This window comes from Osmia bicornis, chromosome 1 (genome assembly GCF_907164935.1).
Source record: "Osmia bicornis bicornis chromosome 1, iOsmBic2.1, whole genome shotgun sequence".
Taxonomy (NCBI): Eukaryota; Metazoa; Arthropoda; class Insecta; order Hymenoptera; family Megachilidae; genus Osmia; species Osmia bicornis.
In genome coordinates, this window is record NC_060216.1 from 11,339,211 (window position 1) to 11,357,159 (window position 17,949).

The window sequence follows — 17,949 nt, forward strand, 5'->3', positions numbered from 1 at the left end:
GATCACACGATGTTCCTCGGTGATATTCTTCGTACAAGCCATTATGTCATCGTTCCAGTTTTATTGCAAATGTTCGGTACCTGTTCGTGCAACTCGTAAAATAAAACTCGATAGCGACTGTTACGTAAACGCTTCGTATCCCTTTTTCGATCGCTTTTCGGTTCGATTCGCCGTCCCATCGTGAATATGTTCAAATCGGTCAAGCAAAAGTTGTTACGTTTCTAGAACGGTGATACCGGTTGACAGATAACACGGCAATTGTCATCGAAATTGCGAATCCTCGAGAACCTCTTATCAATGGTGGCAAGTGATAAGGCAAACGATTCTTTCGTTTTTCTTGTTTGCGTTCCGATTCTTCGCAAATCGAGTCGATCTATCAGATTTAAAAATCGTTTCGTAGCTTAGCGTTTCTGTTCATTTTTCAACAAATAATCTAATTATCGAAGCTGCGTTAATTTGATTAAATACGCTAACTATCGTGCACTCGAGCATACCGATACACAGGCACATCTCCATTCGTCCTTTCTGTAAAGTCTGTGAACCAAGTCTGAAAAGAACCTTTCGTTGATTCGAAATTTTTAGAGACGCTCGCTTTCTACTGTTCGTAGTGATCCTTACCTTTTGTGATAATATGTTTCGTTGTTGTCGCGAGGAATAACCGGGAACACCGAGTGTTCTGTTTTACACGACGAATTCCGGAGGTTGCGGTTATTTGTTTTTTGTAACACGGGGTACGATGAAAGGGTTTTTTAAAATATTTTTTACGACACCTCGCGAGACACCCAAGCAAAGGCGGCAAAGCGTGAAAGAACGAACGGAAGCTCGGCGGTATGGTACAGCTATGCAATGAGGAAACTTGCAATATAACAAGCAATAAATAAACCACTTTTCATTCTATGTATATTAAACAATTATGTGGATGCTTAAACGAGATTTATTGAATTAAACGTGCAAAGCCATGGAGTTAAGACGAGATACCGATTTTACATATTCTTACTAATCGTATAAACGACTACAATACGTATAGCAACATAATAAATTATACGATTATGTATCGATTGAGGGAAAAAAATGAGCAGATAAAAAAAATGGTAAATAAGTAATTATTAACAAACAAAAAAAAGAAATGATAAAAAAGTGGGAGAAGATGAACGACTGCGGGCGAGCCATCGCCGGCAGGCGTTAATGTCTAATCTGCATAAGTACGTAAAGGTTTCAATTTTACACTACCGATAATAATGATGTAACGGTAAGGCTCTATATAAGATATAATGATAATTTATAATAATTATAACGTTGTACAGAATATTTATGAAAGGCGCGCTGCTGGCGAAAGAGCCGCGCGTTTTCGTGTCGCGAACGCGAAACGGAAGGTGAGAAATAATGAAAAGACGTACGAACAAATGAATAGAGAAATAAGAGAGTGTGTTTGCCTTTCGCGTAATCAATAAATTGTTTAAATTAATCGTGATTCGAAATTGTCAAAGAAACAAAGAATTTTCATTGCAACCTTGGCTCAGCAAGCAACGCGCGACTCTCTATCCAAAAGCCGCCAGACTATAATGGATGTTTTGTAAGATAAAGCAAAACGATCACGGATTGTACCGAGATCGCGTTCAGAGAAATGTATAGTCGATTGCGTATTCGAGATTCTTCGAATTAACTCGACGACACCTTTCTCGATGGAGGTAAACAAAAAAAAAAAGTGAGAAAAGTAACAAAAAAAAAAAAGAAAGGAGATAAGGAAGGATATGAAAATCGTGGCTCTTTTCTTCCGCGAATATGTTCGAGCGTAGTGAACAGATGCGCCGTCGAAGGACGAAATTGCGGTCCTTGAGTCAAAACCGGGAGGCAGGAGATAACAAAATGATTAAAAAAAAGAAAAACAAAAAAAAGATAACAAGCGAAACAAAAAAAGATAGAAAGTGAGAGAATTTATTCGCCGCGTGTGTGTGGCGTAAGAAAGGGCCGATAATCTAATTCATTGTGTATGTATACAGACAGAAATAAATATAATATTGCGATTATAAATATTAAACTAATAAAGAATAACAATATTGTACCCCTCTGTACATATAAATATATATTATAATACGATGATTATTACTATATGATTTATTATAAATATATATATACATAAATATAAATATATCTCATGAATTCACATTATTATGTTTATTATTGTTTACTTATTATTATTAAAATTATTATCATTGCGATGATAACGAGAATGACGATGATTATTATTATTATTATGATAATATTATTAATATTTAAGAAAAGGTTCACAACGTGCCGTGTGTATGTGGGAATAAAATATATAATATAATGGACATTGTTCAATTCAATCTAATGTCTTTGTTTTCTTCATTTTCCTTTATACTGACACTCTCGAAATAATACAGCACACTATTTTTGCTTGATAATGCTTTTATAAATAAAACTACAAATACATTACTGAATTTTTACCAAAAATAAGTACATTAAGTACAATATAATTTATAAAAGAAAAGAAAAGTTTCTTTAGTTGGACCAGAACTACAGTTTCAAAAAGGCTAGATATGTCTTTGTTATGAAGAGGTTTTGAATTTTTGCCACCAGAACGAGCGCCTTCTGCTTTATGCCAGTATAAAAATGTGATCACGCTACAAAGTGCCATTCTGGGAAGAAATACCCCGGATAAACCGATAAGCAGTAAGCAAAGGTAATTTTCCTACGATAGATAAAACAGTATTCAATAAATGTCTAAGGGTTGAATCATATTGCTACAGATGGAGTGAACTTGAACTTGCAATCGGTAACCGTTCCCTCGGATAAAGCAGAACAACAACCCTTTGTTTTTAGTTTTTACCCTTTCAAGATACAAAAAATTATTATCATCTTTTCTTCTTCAATTTCATAATTTTCCTCATTAATAATTCATTCATCTATCTGATTTTCTAGAAACTAGTTTCTTCGTTGGATACTTGGATAAATATCGTTTTATCTGTGATAAATATCACTCGAATGTATTCATATCAGAAAAGAATGAAACAGAGAAGAAACGAGATATAAATTTTACACCGGAATTGAATTAATAATCAGTGTGTATTTAACGTACAAAATTTGCGTATCTATTACTTATGGTTAATTCGACGATACTTGATTCTGTTAATTGTACAGACAGAGAGGCGAATACAGGGGGCTTCCGGTTACACGCGAAACCGCGTCACATCAAAGGATGAAATCTGAATATTTGGAATGGCAACGGCCAAGTTCAAACATTGGCCAGTCTTTTCGTGGTTAAATTCTATCTCACGACTGTCTGTTAAACCAGCATGTCGCCAGCAATTAATCCATATTATAGTTGTTGCCAAATGTAAATGAAGTTTTCCCTCGAGTGCCAGTGTAACCTACCCATCGCAAATACATAGTGATAATTTAAATCTAATTTAAACATTGTTTATGCATCTTACGGTACTCTAAATATCATGAAAATTCGCGTATTTCTGGAAGAAAGTTCTCCGGAAGAATATGCAAAGTTCTCGAATTCCAAGAATCAAAAGCGATCGTTCCGTGTACGGGCCACGAACGCAATAAACGGGAATTTCTATTTCGCGGCGAAAGGTATTCCGCAGCTAAAGGAAATTTCATTTTTCACGACCGCCAGTTAATATAACGTAATTGATTAAGTCGAGTTCCCGCTTCGATTACGTGCCGCATGGATTTCAAGGTATTCATCCTTGGCGAATTCCTCATAGCTACGCGAAATATTCTCTCGTCCCCGTCCGCGCCTGTTTATTCGCAATTTACCATGCCAAGGTGGAAACGGTGGCACGAGTTTATCGTGCAATTTTCTATTCCTTTCTTTTTCCCATCCCTCCCCCTCGCCATTCCCCAGTCTTCACTCAGTCCGTTCATTCTTTTTTCGCGCATCCTCCGTAGCCATCCGTTCGTCACCCTCCATTATTTACTACTTCGAAACGTCGAAGACGCTTCTTTCCGCTTCACTGTGCCCGAAAAATTTCATCCCCTTCAATCTTACCCTCCGGCTTCTTTTGTTCATAAGCGTTCGACGAATCCGTGCGCCATGGAAAAATGCACGGGAACGAATCGAAGCGAAACTTTCTTCTTCCCGATCGTTCATTATCAATCGAACGACCCGTCCCACTTTGCTGTCCCTTCTTGGATTCACGATTGCTTCGCATCGTTTGTATCTGGACGATGCAATTAAAAATACTTAAAATCTTTCAAATACAAAATCACTCTGTGCACTCGTAAATGTTATTCCTTCAAATATGTATATATGTATCTATATAGAATTTGTTGTTTGGATTACAAGAATTCATCAAGATTAAAACAATGCATCCAGTTTTCACCGAGCACAAATTTGGCGAAGCATCCCCAACGAAATTCCTCCGTCTATTTTCCCAACAGTCCACAATGGCGCATCGCTAACGCGTCAATTACAAATTCCTCGAATTCATTCGATACCAAACAACTTTTTAATGTACCCTCGACGTGTGTTTCGCTCCGCGATGATCGTGCAGAGCCACAAAATATCAGAGCTACAGAAATATTTTTATCCTCTATAGAATCGTTGAAGTTTAGAGCTTCGGTTTTAATATAAGTTTCAGGAAGGCATAGACGACAGTGTTCGAAGAAAGAGGAGAAAAATCTCAGCGCGTCAGCCTCCAGTGAAGAGGGGATTGAGAAGGCAGCGGGGGATGGTGGCTTTGTCGCAACGTCGGCTGACATGTCGAACTTATGAAAATTAATAAGAAAAATTGCCCATAAATTCGAGGTCTCGTTCGCGAGGTAGCTCGGCAAGCCGCATCTTGGCTCGGCAATAAAATTAGAATTATGTCGCCGTTCCCAACCACCCTTATACGGCGGTGGTTCGACGTAAAGAGGCAGACAGTGCATGCCGAGGGCTTGGCAGCGTTTGTTAGAGACGCTGGAATGTGTCTTCCGGTTGGTAACGTATGAGTTACCCCGCCAAGATTACATCCATGTCTTACGCGAAGCTACCCCCGCGTCAAAACCTATGGTTATTAAATTCTGTGCCTCGTCTTGCGAACACCCCTACCGAAACGGCAAGCTCTCAAGGTACTCGATTTTGCTTCGCAAACTTGACTTATCGTCCAGGCATCTCTCGGCGAAGAACGCCGGAGAGCGATGGCGGTTTCGCCGTGGGGGGTAAAGCGTTTCCATGAATCTTTGAAGGGGTGCGAGTGTTTGCTTTTAAAGCGGGCTACTCCTCGGACCATCGCGATCCCGGAATTGCGTTTAGCGACTCGTTAGGGGACCGTCGAAGTTGAAGAACATCCGCGATGAAGCAATTCATAATTACTGAGGGCGGGTGAAAAAGTGGACGATGGGACGATGGTTGCTTTCCCCGGTCAGTAAAGCGGGACGTTTAGCCTCTGAACTGTGAACGGCTGTCTTATCAGCTGTCCAATTTATTCTTTATACTCCCAGATTTTGGTTTCATACTTTTTCTGTTAAGATTTCAACTTTCTTTCCATCGTTTCAAAATGGAGACGAATTGTTTGCCGCGTAAGTCCGATGTAACGGTTCGTGTTTCGACCTCGATGTCGTTTTTGTCGATTCCGTTGTTGGCCGTTTCGTCAACCGAAACGTCATTCCGGATAGGGATCACGTGCAATGGCGGTCTCGATGACAAAAATCCGTATGTCGGCTTATGCGGTCCAGTGTCGTGTATCAGCTGACCACAGACATCCAGCCGGTACGCGTACATATAATGATAACAGTGGTCGAATCTGTTCGAGCATCGAATCGTTGACGGGCTGCCAATTGTGAAACGGCAATTTAGCCGTGAAACACCGGGAGACGAGATCGCGGTTGTATTCGGCCACAGATCCTACCAAAATTCTCTTCGGCCACTTAACCCCCGCGGGGTTGCAGCCACGATGACAGAAACGGTCAAACAAAAACAAAACAAAGAAAAAAAAAATATTTGTGTCAACGCTCGTGTGCCGATCGAAGCGAAACGACCTTTATATTTGATGCTTCAATCGTATTTGAGCCTTGTTTCGGGCGAACATTGGTTCGTGTGATTTTTTACTTTGATCAAACGATTTCTGAAAGGAATTTAAACGTCGATTTATCAAAAAGTTAGAAAATTATCCGTGTTGCAAATATCCTATTCTCGGAAAGTTATACACATTTCGTCGAAATATCGTAATTGTATTCACTCTCTTAAAGAAAATCGTAGAACATCTCGTATTCACTTCCGGATCAACATTCTTCTTTAGTTTTAAAGCATGGTATAGAAAGGACAAGGCAGATAACGATATTTCTCGCAACCCAGACGTCATTTAGAAAACGGCGTCTGGAGATCGTAAAGCATACGGACGATGTTATTGAGACGTTTTGCGTCGATAGAGTATCCGCGATCTTCATCGTTCGAGAAGATCCCTTTGAAGAAGGATATGGTGGGATTATAAGGTTGCCGGACCTTCCAGGAAGAAAACGGCGTGGAGGCAACCGTCTTAACAGAGAGCGATCAGGGATAAAGAGGGAGATTTTAAGAAGCTTTCCTTGATGACAATATAGACGGTTCGGAAACGAGAAGGAAACAGAGTGGTGGTTCAGAGGAAACGTAGCTTCGTTTTCCTTCCTTCTGTATTAATAATATAATCAAGAGAATCCGTAGTTATCGTGCTGCTTCGTCGACGAATCACCTGCGAGCCAACGTTCTTGGAATACTTACGAATTTCCTGTCTCTGGATTATTGTTTCCCATGAATTTCTGACTGGGGATGAAATTAGCGAAAGTCGAGAAGAATTCTGCGAAACGAATATTTTATGTTGGACATTATGCAGTGGCGGAATAAGAGAAATATAAGGGAACGAAGAGAATGTTTCCCATTTTTATCGTAAACGCAATTGACAATACTATAGGCATTATAGCTAATGTTAATGCAGTCTGCACAGTAGTATTGACATAAATACCTATGGAACACTAACTGTCGGTTAATCTGAATTCATTTTCAAATTGTATTATATATGCACTTGTAACCAATGTATGTATCTACGTATGTATAATTTTCAGAACAATAGAATCAGTGAGCAATGTGATTAATGCCAATTAATGTGATTTTGAACAGGTCCCAAATAATCAAGGGTGTACACGCATAAATAGGTGGATATTAATTTTAATGTAATAACGAAAAATAATTTAGTCATTCGAATACCATTGTGTTTTACGTTCGAATATCGAGTTAGGTAATTTAATATAAAAGCGTACGGGTACAGTTTTCGGTAGAGAAGCAAGCGTAACGAAAGGATTAAGAACCATCGAACCACATTGTTCCAAGAAATATCTCCTCTATTCTCGCTCATTTCTATTCTTCCAATTTTGGCAACGCTCACAAAGAGAATATACAGCGCGGTATTAATGATCACGTGTAACAAAGAAAGACTTTTGATATCGTTCCCCGATGAAAAGAGGCGGCGCCAGTGGCTACATCGACGATGATAATGAAGCTTCCGTCGTCGTTCGAGCGATAAGGCGATTTACACGCGTAATATTCGCGCGTTGAGAGCCGTTCATTAGAGACCAAACGCCTTTTTTTTCGCTTTCTTTTGCATACGCGAGTGGCCCGGGGGTAAGTTTGCAGAATAAAAAGCCGCTGGAGTTGGTTACAGGCGGAACAGGAAAGGAAAAAGAGAAGCAACGGAGTAACGGAAAGGGGGTGCAATGGAAAAAAAAAAGGAAGAATTGTTTGTTCACGATCGTTTACGCACGTATGAACGGGTATACTCCGGGGAAAGAGACATGGCTACCGGGAATCACCTTTGTCTACGTATCGCGTTACCAGCGCCAGGTAAAAGCAGGATATTTGACGACGATTCCCTTTGAAGCGTTTGTTAGTGACGTTTAATAAATTCATCAGATAATTAACGTGGTCTCTTTGAAACGTTATCCTACACTCAGTTAAAGATCCGTTCGGGGAATTTGAATCAAAGAAATGGCGATAGCGTTGAATTTCTTTAGAATCCCTACTATACTGTATACTGTACGAAAAAAAATGTTATTTAATTTTCTGCTAGAATATTCTGAGACTTTGAAACTAACAAAGATCCTCGAAATAATAAATTCCATCCGTAAGGAAATTGCTTAAGGATACCCATGAATTCAGGAGCATCTCAAACAGTCGACGAAAAGGACGATGTCAGAAAGAGGAAAAAAGCGGAGAACTCTGGTAACAGGAGCGTAGATAGAAGGGTAATCTCCGTGGGGCAGCGATTACCGAGCGTGTAAAGGGTGTAACGAGGCGAGAGGCATCGTAGCCACGAAGAAAGGGGATGAATCTTCGAAACGCACGTGCCACGGATTGCAAGGGTCGACTTAACAGGTCCGAAGAGCTCGGTGGAAGCTTTCCGTGTGCAAAAACCGTCGCGGGAACGCGTGCTTCGTCCTTTTCAGTTATCGCGCCGAACAGACGCCTGAAGCGGGACAGCGAGTGCTACCAAAAGGGGGATGGGAAACAGGGTGAAGGGTGAACGAGACTGAGAGAAGCTTTTGCCTAATGGCCTGGATCACACACCGCAGATCACTGGATTCCTAGACCGAATTTCTCTTCTCTTTCGCACGAAAGCACCTTTCGATGGCTTTGCTCGCGTCTCGCACGCGACCATCGTCTCCGGATCCCTCGATACCCACAATCCTGACATCCCCTGGCGACGATTTGAATAATCATTATATGCGTGGTCGTACCTAGCAAACGAATCCGTTACCGGAATCGTGCGGCCCCTTTTCCTCCAGGATTTCAGCTGGGAAATACGCGAGAAAGATGCCGCCGTGGCGAAGGTGGACGTCGGACAGGAGACCCTCGGGATTACCGGGTAATTGTACGGACGTGATAAGGTATAATTGATACTTGCAAATCGATTTAAGATCACGGAACACGGGAGACGTTCAGAATTGATATTCGGAATCAGAATGAGAAACTGGGGAAATGGAGACTTAGAAATAATCGGTGATAGCCTGAAGGGTGAAAGGAGAAAAATCGTTAGTATCGCGAGGAGGATGTTCCTTAATTGAATCCCCTTTCGAGTGGCTGACGCATAGGTAATTTACGTTGGGTCTGCGTAGGACGGTCTGCTTTTTTGTTATTCATGGGGAACGTTTTCGGGGAGAGACGGCCGGTTCCGTCCTAATCCCGTTCAAATTTCCGGCCCCGGGGCGCCTAAAGGAATTAGCATTCGATCTCGTCGACGCACGGGGAGCGTCTCCCGGGAACCAGCGCCGCCGGAAAATTCGTATCGCTTCACTTTCCTCCGTCCGCTTCCATTCGCTGTCTTTCGCGGCTGGTACGTGTGAATAAATTAAAATCGCAAAATAATAAGAACTGGAGAGTCGAGTAAGGTCGTTTCAACGTGATTGAAACGAAACTGGATTAACGAAAGGATGAAATTTAAGAGGTATCATGGATCTCCTATTTCAAACTGCTCTTAAGTTATCATAAAATCGAAGGTAGGATGAAAGGAACATTTGATTACGAGATATTCACCTGTTCGAATATATCCTATCGCGAGCAGGCGCCGTGATTTCTCGTTCGGCTTCCCACTGGGAACCATTTCCATTCTATTCCCATTCTTTCAACTCGTGTACCTCCGTTATTAACTCGGCTCGGCAACAATCATTTCCACCTACCACATACGTCCCTAGCCAACCGGCCATTTCTCCTTGCTGTCATTCTTTCAGCACGCCGGTAAGTTTAATTTCGTCCATTAATCCGAACGTCGGCTTGACAGCTCCTGGAATCGGCGACCAGTTGGCGTGATTCAACGGCATAATCCGCGAATCGAATGGAAAGGAGGCGGGTGGCACCGTGCGTAATGGCGTCGGCGAAGATAATGACACGGTCCGTAGAGTTGCCGTTAGGTAATAACGTTGCCCTATCAAGCATCGATTAGGCTCCCTTAAAGCACCGGCAATCGCGCATCGCTGGATCGCGCTCGACAGCCGGTCATTAGACGAATTACTCGAATCCCGGCTGATGATTACCGGAGCCGGGGTCCGCGTGAAACCTGTCACTTGTAGGTACAGGAAACGTAGCTCTTGTTTCTTATTAGTAGGTACGCGCGTGTTATCGTATTGATTTTCATCATCGAGCGTGAATTAGAACCGGTGACGCATCTGGGCTCGATATTCCCCAGACCGAGTGGTTGTTCAATATTTCAAGGGTATCGCGCTGCCTCCGACTACTTACCGGTCCCTGGATTACGGCAACTTCCGTTTCATGGAAATGTATCATTAGACAGAGTTCTAAACTTTCGGCTTGTTGATCGATGAGAGAATTATTCGTCACTAACGATGTTTATTGGGAAAGAAAAGAAGCGGTCGTGTTTTTTTTATTCAGAAATATTCGGGCGTAATACGTGGACGACGATCGACGAAGGGTAAATCACGACTGTGAATTAGCATGGATATTAATCACAGGAGGAAGAATCGTTAGGGACGAGAAAGCGCGATTATACTCGCGGCAATAAAGTCGCGGTTTGCACGAGGAAGGCAATCGTACTTCAAGACGTGATGTATACGCGGTGGCACAGTTCCGTTAGGTGTATATTTCATTTTCCATCGTTTTTTTATCGCGTACGATGATATCCGAGGATAGACATTCGTGTTCAGCCTGTATTAATGTAAATGAGTTATGGACGCCCATTCGGTGTACGTACGGCTGCAGGCGTGCAGATCGACAGAAAGATACAGGGCGAAACTGCTTTCGTAATTCGTTTTCGTTGGACGATGTGCAGTACTGCTTAACCGTCGCCTCGTCTTTCAGTTCACGTGTCTTATGATATTTTTTTTTATTGCGGTCATTCAACTTTCTAAATTACACCATCTATCTTAGAAATATTATTCAAAACGTACGACGTAAAATTAGAAAATCGAAATGACAAAAATAGGTACAAAAATAGAGAGAAAAAAAAGGATAGGAAGGTAGGAAAAAGAAAGAGAGGGACAAAAGTGCAACAATGTGCTCTTTCGGCGTGTATTAATACGGAAAGGGTGTTCGCTGAGGTGCATACGTTGCACGCAACTGCCGAGGGTGCACAGATTGGAAAGGGGGAGGAGGGGATGAAAGCAGCAGGGGAATTCGAAAGAGCCATGGGGTTGCAAGTTATGAATTAACTGTCACCGTTTCTCTGATTTGTGATGCTTCTCCCTCGTCTCCTGTCTTTCTTCCTCACCCTATTCTATTTTTTTGTTCTCACTCCTTCGCTCTCTACTTCCGGGCACCCTTTCTTTCCATCGACTCGATTTGCCTTCGTTTGATTGATTGAGTACGATCGAGTTCGATTTCAAGCGGCAGTTCCTCTTCCTTTCTCGACGTTCTCGTCTCATTTCTGTTCGCGCAATGGAACTAATAACGCCGTTAACGTCCTCGTAGCCTCCACTTCTATTTCTTCCTTTCCCGTTTTCGTGTCCCGTGTATTTTCATCTTCATCATCCGAGCGAATCGTCAAACGTTTGACGAGTTTGCAAAACCAAAATGATTCGTTTCATTCGCCTACTTTAATACTCCAAATTCGCCGTTAATTTGCACAGAAACGAAGAAGCGGTTAGATCGAGGAAACAATTTCCAACTTTCTATTTCGCTATTTTATCGAAACGAGGAGCGAGAATTTCAAGTACGAAAAGTTACACGCTCGATCGTATTCGAGAACGCTAGGATAACGAGGACAGGAAAGATGGGAATGATCTATAGGTGAAAGTTTCCGCTTTATTCGTGAATTTATCAGGCTACCAGCGACGTTACCGTCTCATACAGCGTCTACGCTGTCACTCTGCCGAGACGTCAATGTTTCGTTCGCCGGCGTTAATTAGTTTAGTTAATTATCGCGAAAGTTTTAAAGCTGTCGCACGGCGCAGTGCACCCTCGCCGATAGAGGCAGTGCAGGTGCGCACCGGAAGCATCGCGACGGCGATCGGATCGCCATAAAATCCAGCCAGCCGGCGAATTCCCCGGAAGTCGGAAGTTTACCGAACGATCTAGCTCTGTCGTTCACGCGGTCTTGGATTGACTCGACGACGATGCAATTATGATTCCTCTGATGCTTCGACGCAATTTCAACGATGGCTAACGGGACTTCGTTTAATGACTTTGATGTGTTGCAAGCGATTCTTCCATGTTTGTCCGAGTTTTAAGCACCTCCTAAATAAATTACAGTCGCTAAATCATGGTTATAATGATGGCATATTAAAATGAGAATTTTAAGCTTTGTAAGTATTTCAGACAAAGGATTTTAGTCTTTGTAGGTGAAAAAATGTTGAAAATTCAAATATTAAGATCTCGATTATTATATTGTCGTTTTAAATTTATTGGATTTTGATTTATTATATTCAATTTACTCTTGTTCATCCTCTGCACATTTGGTTTCATTATCATTCATAATTAAAGTAATTGATATTCCATCCATGTGCACTTTTACGGTCTCTTTTTATTAGATTGTTACAGGTGAAATGAGTTATTCACCCATGTTTCAGTAGCTGGAATGTCATTCAAAATAAAACCAAAAATCTACATTTTTAAAAGTCATAAATTATTCAAAATTACACATATTAATTGATCACGGTTCTTTGTTGAATTTGATTATAATATATCCTGATTGAAGTTTATTAAATCGACGTTATATTGTGAATTTGTCAGCTATATCTTAACTTGATATTTTGTGATAATATCAGTAATATTTTTTACATAAGATTTACAAAATTTTCGTGTAAATATGTTAAAATTTATGCTTCAAACTGATATAACAAAAATTCTATTTTGCAATTTTTTCTGATGTGAAATCATGTCTTATCATCATGGTTACTAAATCTTCTTTGACCATCCATAGAATCTTAATTTATGGATTTGAAAATAAGTCAATTAAACGTTTGATCGTCATTTCTGAAAGATAGATAATTGTTTTCATCCTGTAGTAGGTGAAATATTAAAAACGTTACGTCGAACGGAATGCTAGAGATCGAAGAGCACAGCGCGTCGCTGAACGTTAACTTGGTGGTAAGCGGTTCTATAGAGTGAGCCATCAGGTACCTTCGTGGTAATCCAATACAATTTGCCCCGTAACCTCACAGAGTCGACTTGAAAGGGGATAAGGGCTACTCTATGACCGGTGACGATTATCGGTGTGGTTTAATAATTAATTTCATAATGACGTCGTTAAAGCTTCCCTTACTGCTAATCCTTAAAGACCAGTTTAATCTTGAGATCCCTTTTGAAGTCCCCTTAGATGCTTTCACCGGCTTGTTTTTCAATTTTCTTTTTCCTGACATAAAGTTGCTTAATTTGAAAAAAAAAGTAGGAAATAGTTGCTATAAATATTAAACGATTCCTACCTACTTTCATTGATCTACACGAGAAATGTCTAAAGTGTATAAAACACTCAATGAACTAAATTTAAAATAACCAAGAAAAGTGTAAACATTTTAGTCTAAAGTGGTATTTTGCTAATTGTAAGTAGCAAGTTGGTCGAGTGACAGATATCTATCACTTGTGTTAAAAACAAATGAACGTTACTCTCAAAGTGTAATTAACTCAAACGATCAACGTCTTCTTCGCGGCTATTTATTTCTTTCCCTAAACACTTTACTCCATTTAGTCTTCAGTTTCCCGTCTTTGTAAGTACCGACCTCTTCAGCTAATTCCTTTTTCCACGCGGCTATCTGTCGGGAAAGAGAGCGAAGCGCCAGAGGAACAACGTGGTCCCGACGGCGCGGCAACCGGAAATCGATGCTCATTCACAGACACGTGTCACGCGAAGGGAACGACGTCGTTCCGCGCTCGATGAACTTTCCCCTCGGCTCCTTTTCCACTCTCGTTTCGTACGAACCCCGTTGGAAAGAGACCGCTCACCACGGCTCACCCTGAAGGAGTCAAAACGGGCTTGCCAACGCGTGGGAAGAGGGGGGTTGGAAGAGTGTGAGTAGGGGAAATAATGCGGGTGGTGCCAGAGAGTGGTGCCCGACAAAATTACAATTTGGGGGATGTAATTCCACGGCGGAGAAATGGCCTGCACATACCGAGGCACAGGGGTACGGGGCGGTTGGCATACGATGGGTGGTTAAACGTAGGTGGAAGAGTCCCTGGAAAGCCATAGGTGGGCGAGGAATGGGGAGCGAAAGAGGGAGGACACCGGGAACGAAGGTGGGAGAGATTTATCAACAGCTCGTTCCGCACTAACTAGACGCCGGAAACTCGAAAGATATTGCATCAGCGAGGTGATGATAGCGCCACGACGACTGGCATTAAATTGCATCCGGTCGTTGCAGGAATTTAGCCGCCATTACGGCGTCCCTACTGATCTTCCCCCTCTTTTAAGCATCCTTCGCTACCCTTATAGCTCAGGAATGGGCATCGGGGCAAGAAGATGATATTTTAGAACCCAAATAAACACGTTCTAGACACGACATTACTGCCTTCACCCTCCACCACTCGGACCCTCTTCCGAAAGGGAGTCAAAATTGAAAATTCGACGGAGATATTGGTTTTCATTAAAAATGTAAATTTTGGTTGTCGAATAACGTGAACCGTTATCTTTCATAATTTTCATTTAAAAGAAAGCAAGATTGTAGTGGTTACTTCTTACAAGAGTTCCCTAGGTTTCTAGGATAAAACGATTGATCTTGTCTACCTTGTTGTAAGAGACCAGGAGTAGCTGTATCGAATCGGCCCAAAATACGCTGCTGGTTCTACCTAGGACAGAGAGTTTAGCTTTCACGGAACATAGGGAGAATCGTAAATTTTCGATTGGCCCATCGACTCCTTGAATGTTTGAAGGAAGAGCAACGTTTGAACGCCGCAACCTGACCCGTGTTACGGGTCCGTTCGATACTGAGGCTTCGTTAATCTTTTATATCGCGAGCCAAACGCGTTTCCGGCGCGTATTTTGTCGACTTTGAAGCAGGGTTGGTTTCGAAAAGTTTGCTGAAGTGATAGGATATTTTTGATTCTAAATTTTATATTGAAACTTATTTAGATCAGTTTCTGATTAGAGACGATATAAAAAATTCAGTGATAAGTTCGTTCACGTGTCGATTCTCTTGTTCGCTTGATTAAAACTGTCCGCAGCGGGTCGTTCGTGAAATTTGCATCAACTTAGCGAATCGTTACGAGTCGCTTGGAAACGCAACGGAACGTACGGATCCCTGTGAATCTTTCATCGCGTCCCATTTTCCCGACTCTGCTCGGAAAATATAAAAAAAACAGGGAGAAAACGACTTGGGAAGTTCCTGTTACAACGACAAAATTAAATAAAAGAAACAAATTAAATAGAATGCGTCGGCTAAATTAAATAGAATAAGAATTATTCTTTATTCCATAGTGTTTATTTGGTCCGGATATGGAGTAGTATTTTGATAAGTCAAGAAAAGAAAATTGGAGAAGAGAATTGAAACGTCAAGGCGAATTACTCGTTTCAGACTGTTCTCTCTGTTCTATCGAATACAGTTAATATTATTTTTATCCTTGTGCACCAACTCGAAATCGAATTCCAAGGGCTGTGACAGAGGTAACCTCGAAGGCTGACACGGTTCCTGATGATGTCACGAGAAAAGGCAGAGTAATTTATCCATTTGCCGGGTCTGATCGGAGAGCAAGAGAGCTGTTCAGGGTGAGAGTGTTTCAACCTTCGATCTCAAGACAATCTCTTCCCCTTGAACGCACATCCCCTACCCATCGGCACAATCTCCTTACAAACGTTTGTTCGATCCACCCTCCCACCGGTTCCCATCGTGTCTGCTCGCGAAGCAACTACCTGTTATAGCGGTCCCGTAATTTGCATTTACACTTTAAACAAACACACCAGCCAATGACGACGTTATCGAGGTCTCTGGGAACCTTCATCGAATTACCTCACACCTACCCTCTTTGCTTCAAAGCGTTCCCTTTGTTTCTACTTCGTCTCGTTTCTCGTCACACGAACCCTCGATTCAGAGGAAATTTATATTATTATTCGTCTACTTCAGGATGTTTGATGTATTATTATTCTATTATGTCACTTCTCTACGATATTTGATGGAATCGTATCGCGACATATTAAATGCAATACGTTTCCACGATTTTCCAAGATTTTTCAAGATTATTATAACAGGAAACATTTCACTTTACTTGTTACAAAATATCTTATAAAAGCTAGTCGAATCTCTCGAACAAATTTAAAACTATCTAAGCTTGAACCTAAGAATAGGACCACGAAGATGACTAACATCATTTTTCCTTCTAACATCAGAGAATTTCAATTCGACCACTTTGCTCGAACGACCAAGTTACTACTCACGCTTCAGGATACCTAAAGATAGCCGAGTGTTCTAATTCGATATTCAATATTCCTCGAAAGACATCTTCCTCACTGTCTGGTCGTCGCCGAGGTAGCTGCAATCTCCTCTCTAACCGACCCTTTTCCCTACCCCGTTACATTCCCTTTACGAGCTCGATAAATTCGTGTAACGGGCAACGAGCCAACGGGACATCCCTGGCGCCAGTGGATTTTCAACGAACCTAGCTGGATTCACGGGTAAAACTAATTACGGCGTTATCGGTGGTCGCCGAACGAGTGTACCTCTTGAAACGGCTCCGAAAATCAGCTACTAATTACAGAGGTACAGGTGCGCGCAAGTGCGCGGAAGAGGCGTCCCGTATGACGGTGGCGGAACGCGGCAGGTTTCGTCGTGGCACGAGTGCCACTAATTCGTATTTAAAGCTTTATCAGCCACGTGCAACAATTTCACGCTTCACAGAATCCATCTGACAGGTTGCAACGGGTTAGCAACATCGAGCCTCGTCCCCTGTTCGTGATAGGGAGGGTTGCGAGGCAACCGCCTTAGCTCGAGCGAGCGAACAGAAAACTGCAACCGTGTCGCATCAGTCGAGCATCGCGCAAGTAATTTAACTGGCAAAGCACTCGGTTAATAGTCCTTGGTACTATATAAACAAAACTGCCGGTTAATTAATCAATCTCGAGTCGGAGCACAGTAATGGCCCCTGAATAGATTCCAGATTAATTATCCGCCCCGTTTCTTTGAGAACACCGGGCCGCGCCTGTCCACGATGCTCGGAGAAAATCTTGCCCGCGTCTAATCATTCTTTGCGAAGAAGAAATTTTCGAAACTTTCAACGCGATGAAATATCGAAACTTCGTTCCACCAGCTGCACGATTTTTATCACGGGAACGAAAGGTCTGAAACGTTAACAAACCTGAATATACAAAGAGTGGTTGAAATCATTTGCCGAGTTTTTAATTGGTCAGCTAATTAACGTGTTGAGCGTTGCGGAGATTGTCACAGACTCCCTGTTATGATTTAAAAAGATACTAAAATGAGGAGACAGTTCTGTGCACGTTTGATATTATGGTCATAATATAAAATTATAATTAATTACCAGAATATTATTTGCTTGGAAATCAGGATTCGTTCCTAAGTACACTTTAAATTAATTTATTGTTTTGACCATAAGTACTGAAAGGAAGATAAATAGCTATATGTTGTGAAATGTTAAATGATAATGCAAATTATTCGCTACCGTACTAGCTAATTTCCATCGTGCCATTCAGCTCGTTCATTACGACGAACATTTCTCTTGAAGGAACACAATTTATACAAAGAAAGAACTCGGACGGTATGACGTGTAAAAGAAAAGAAAGAACTGGCTACAAGGCTTGCGTAAGGTCTGATGAAATTTACCGAACCGGTGGTCGGAGAACATTTTCAGCCGTTGTAGCGGGATACTTCTCGTCTTAGGGTAATGCAAAGGGATCTAAGAGGCATTTTTCACCCGACCAGTATTTCTTTTTTCTTTTTTCTTTTTACTCGGTCGCTGCTAATTCACACCGCTTACGACGTGCCCCACCTTTTTCGCAGCTGCTTGTTAGATTGTTCCATCCCCCATCGCCGTTACTCCGTTCCAACCCCCGTCCTCGGTATGGCTTGGGG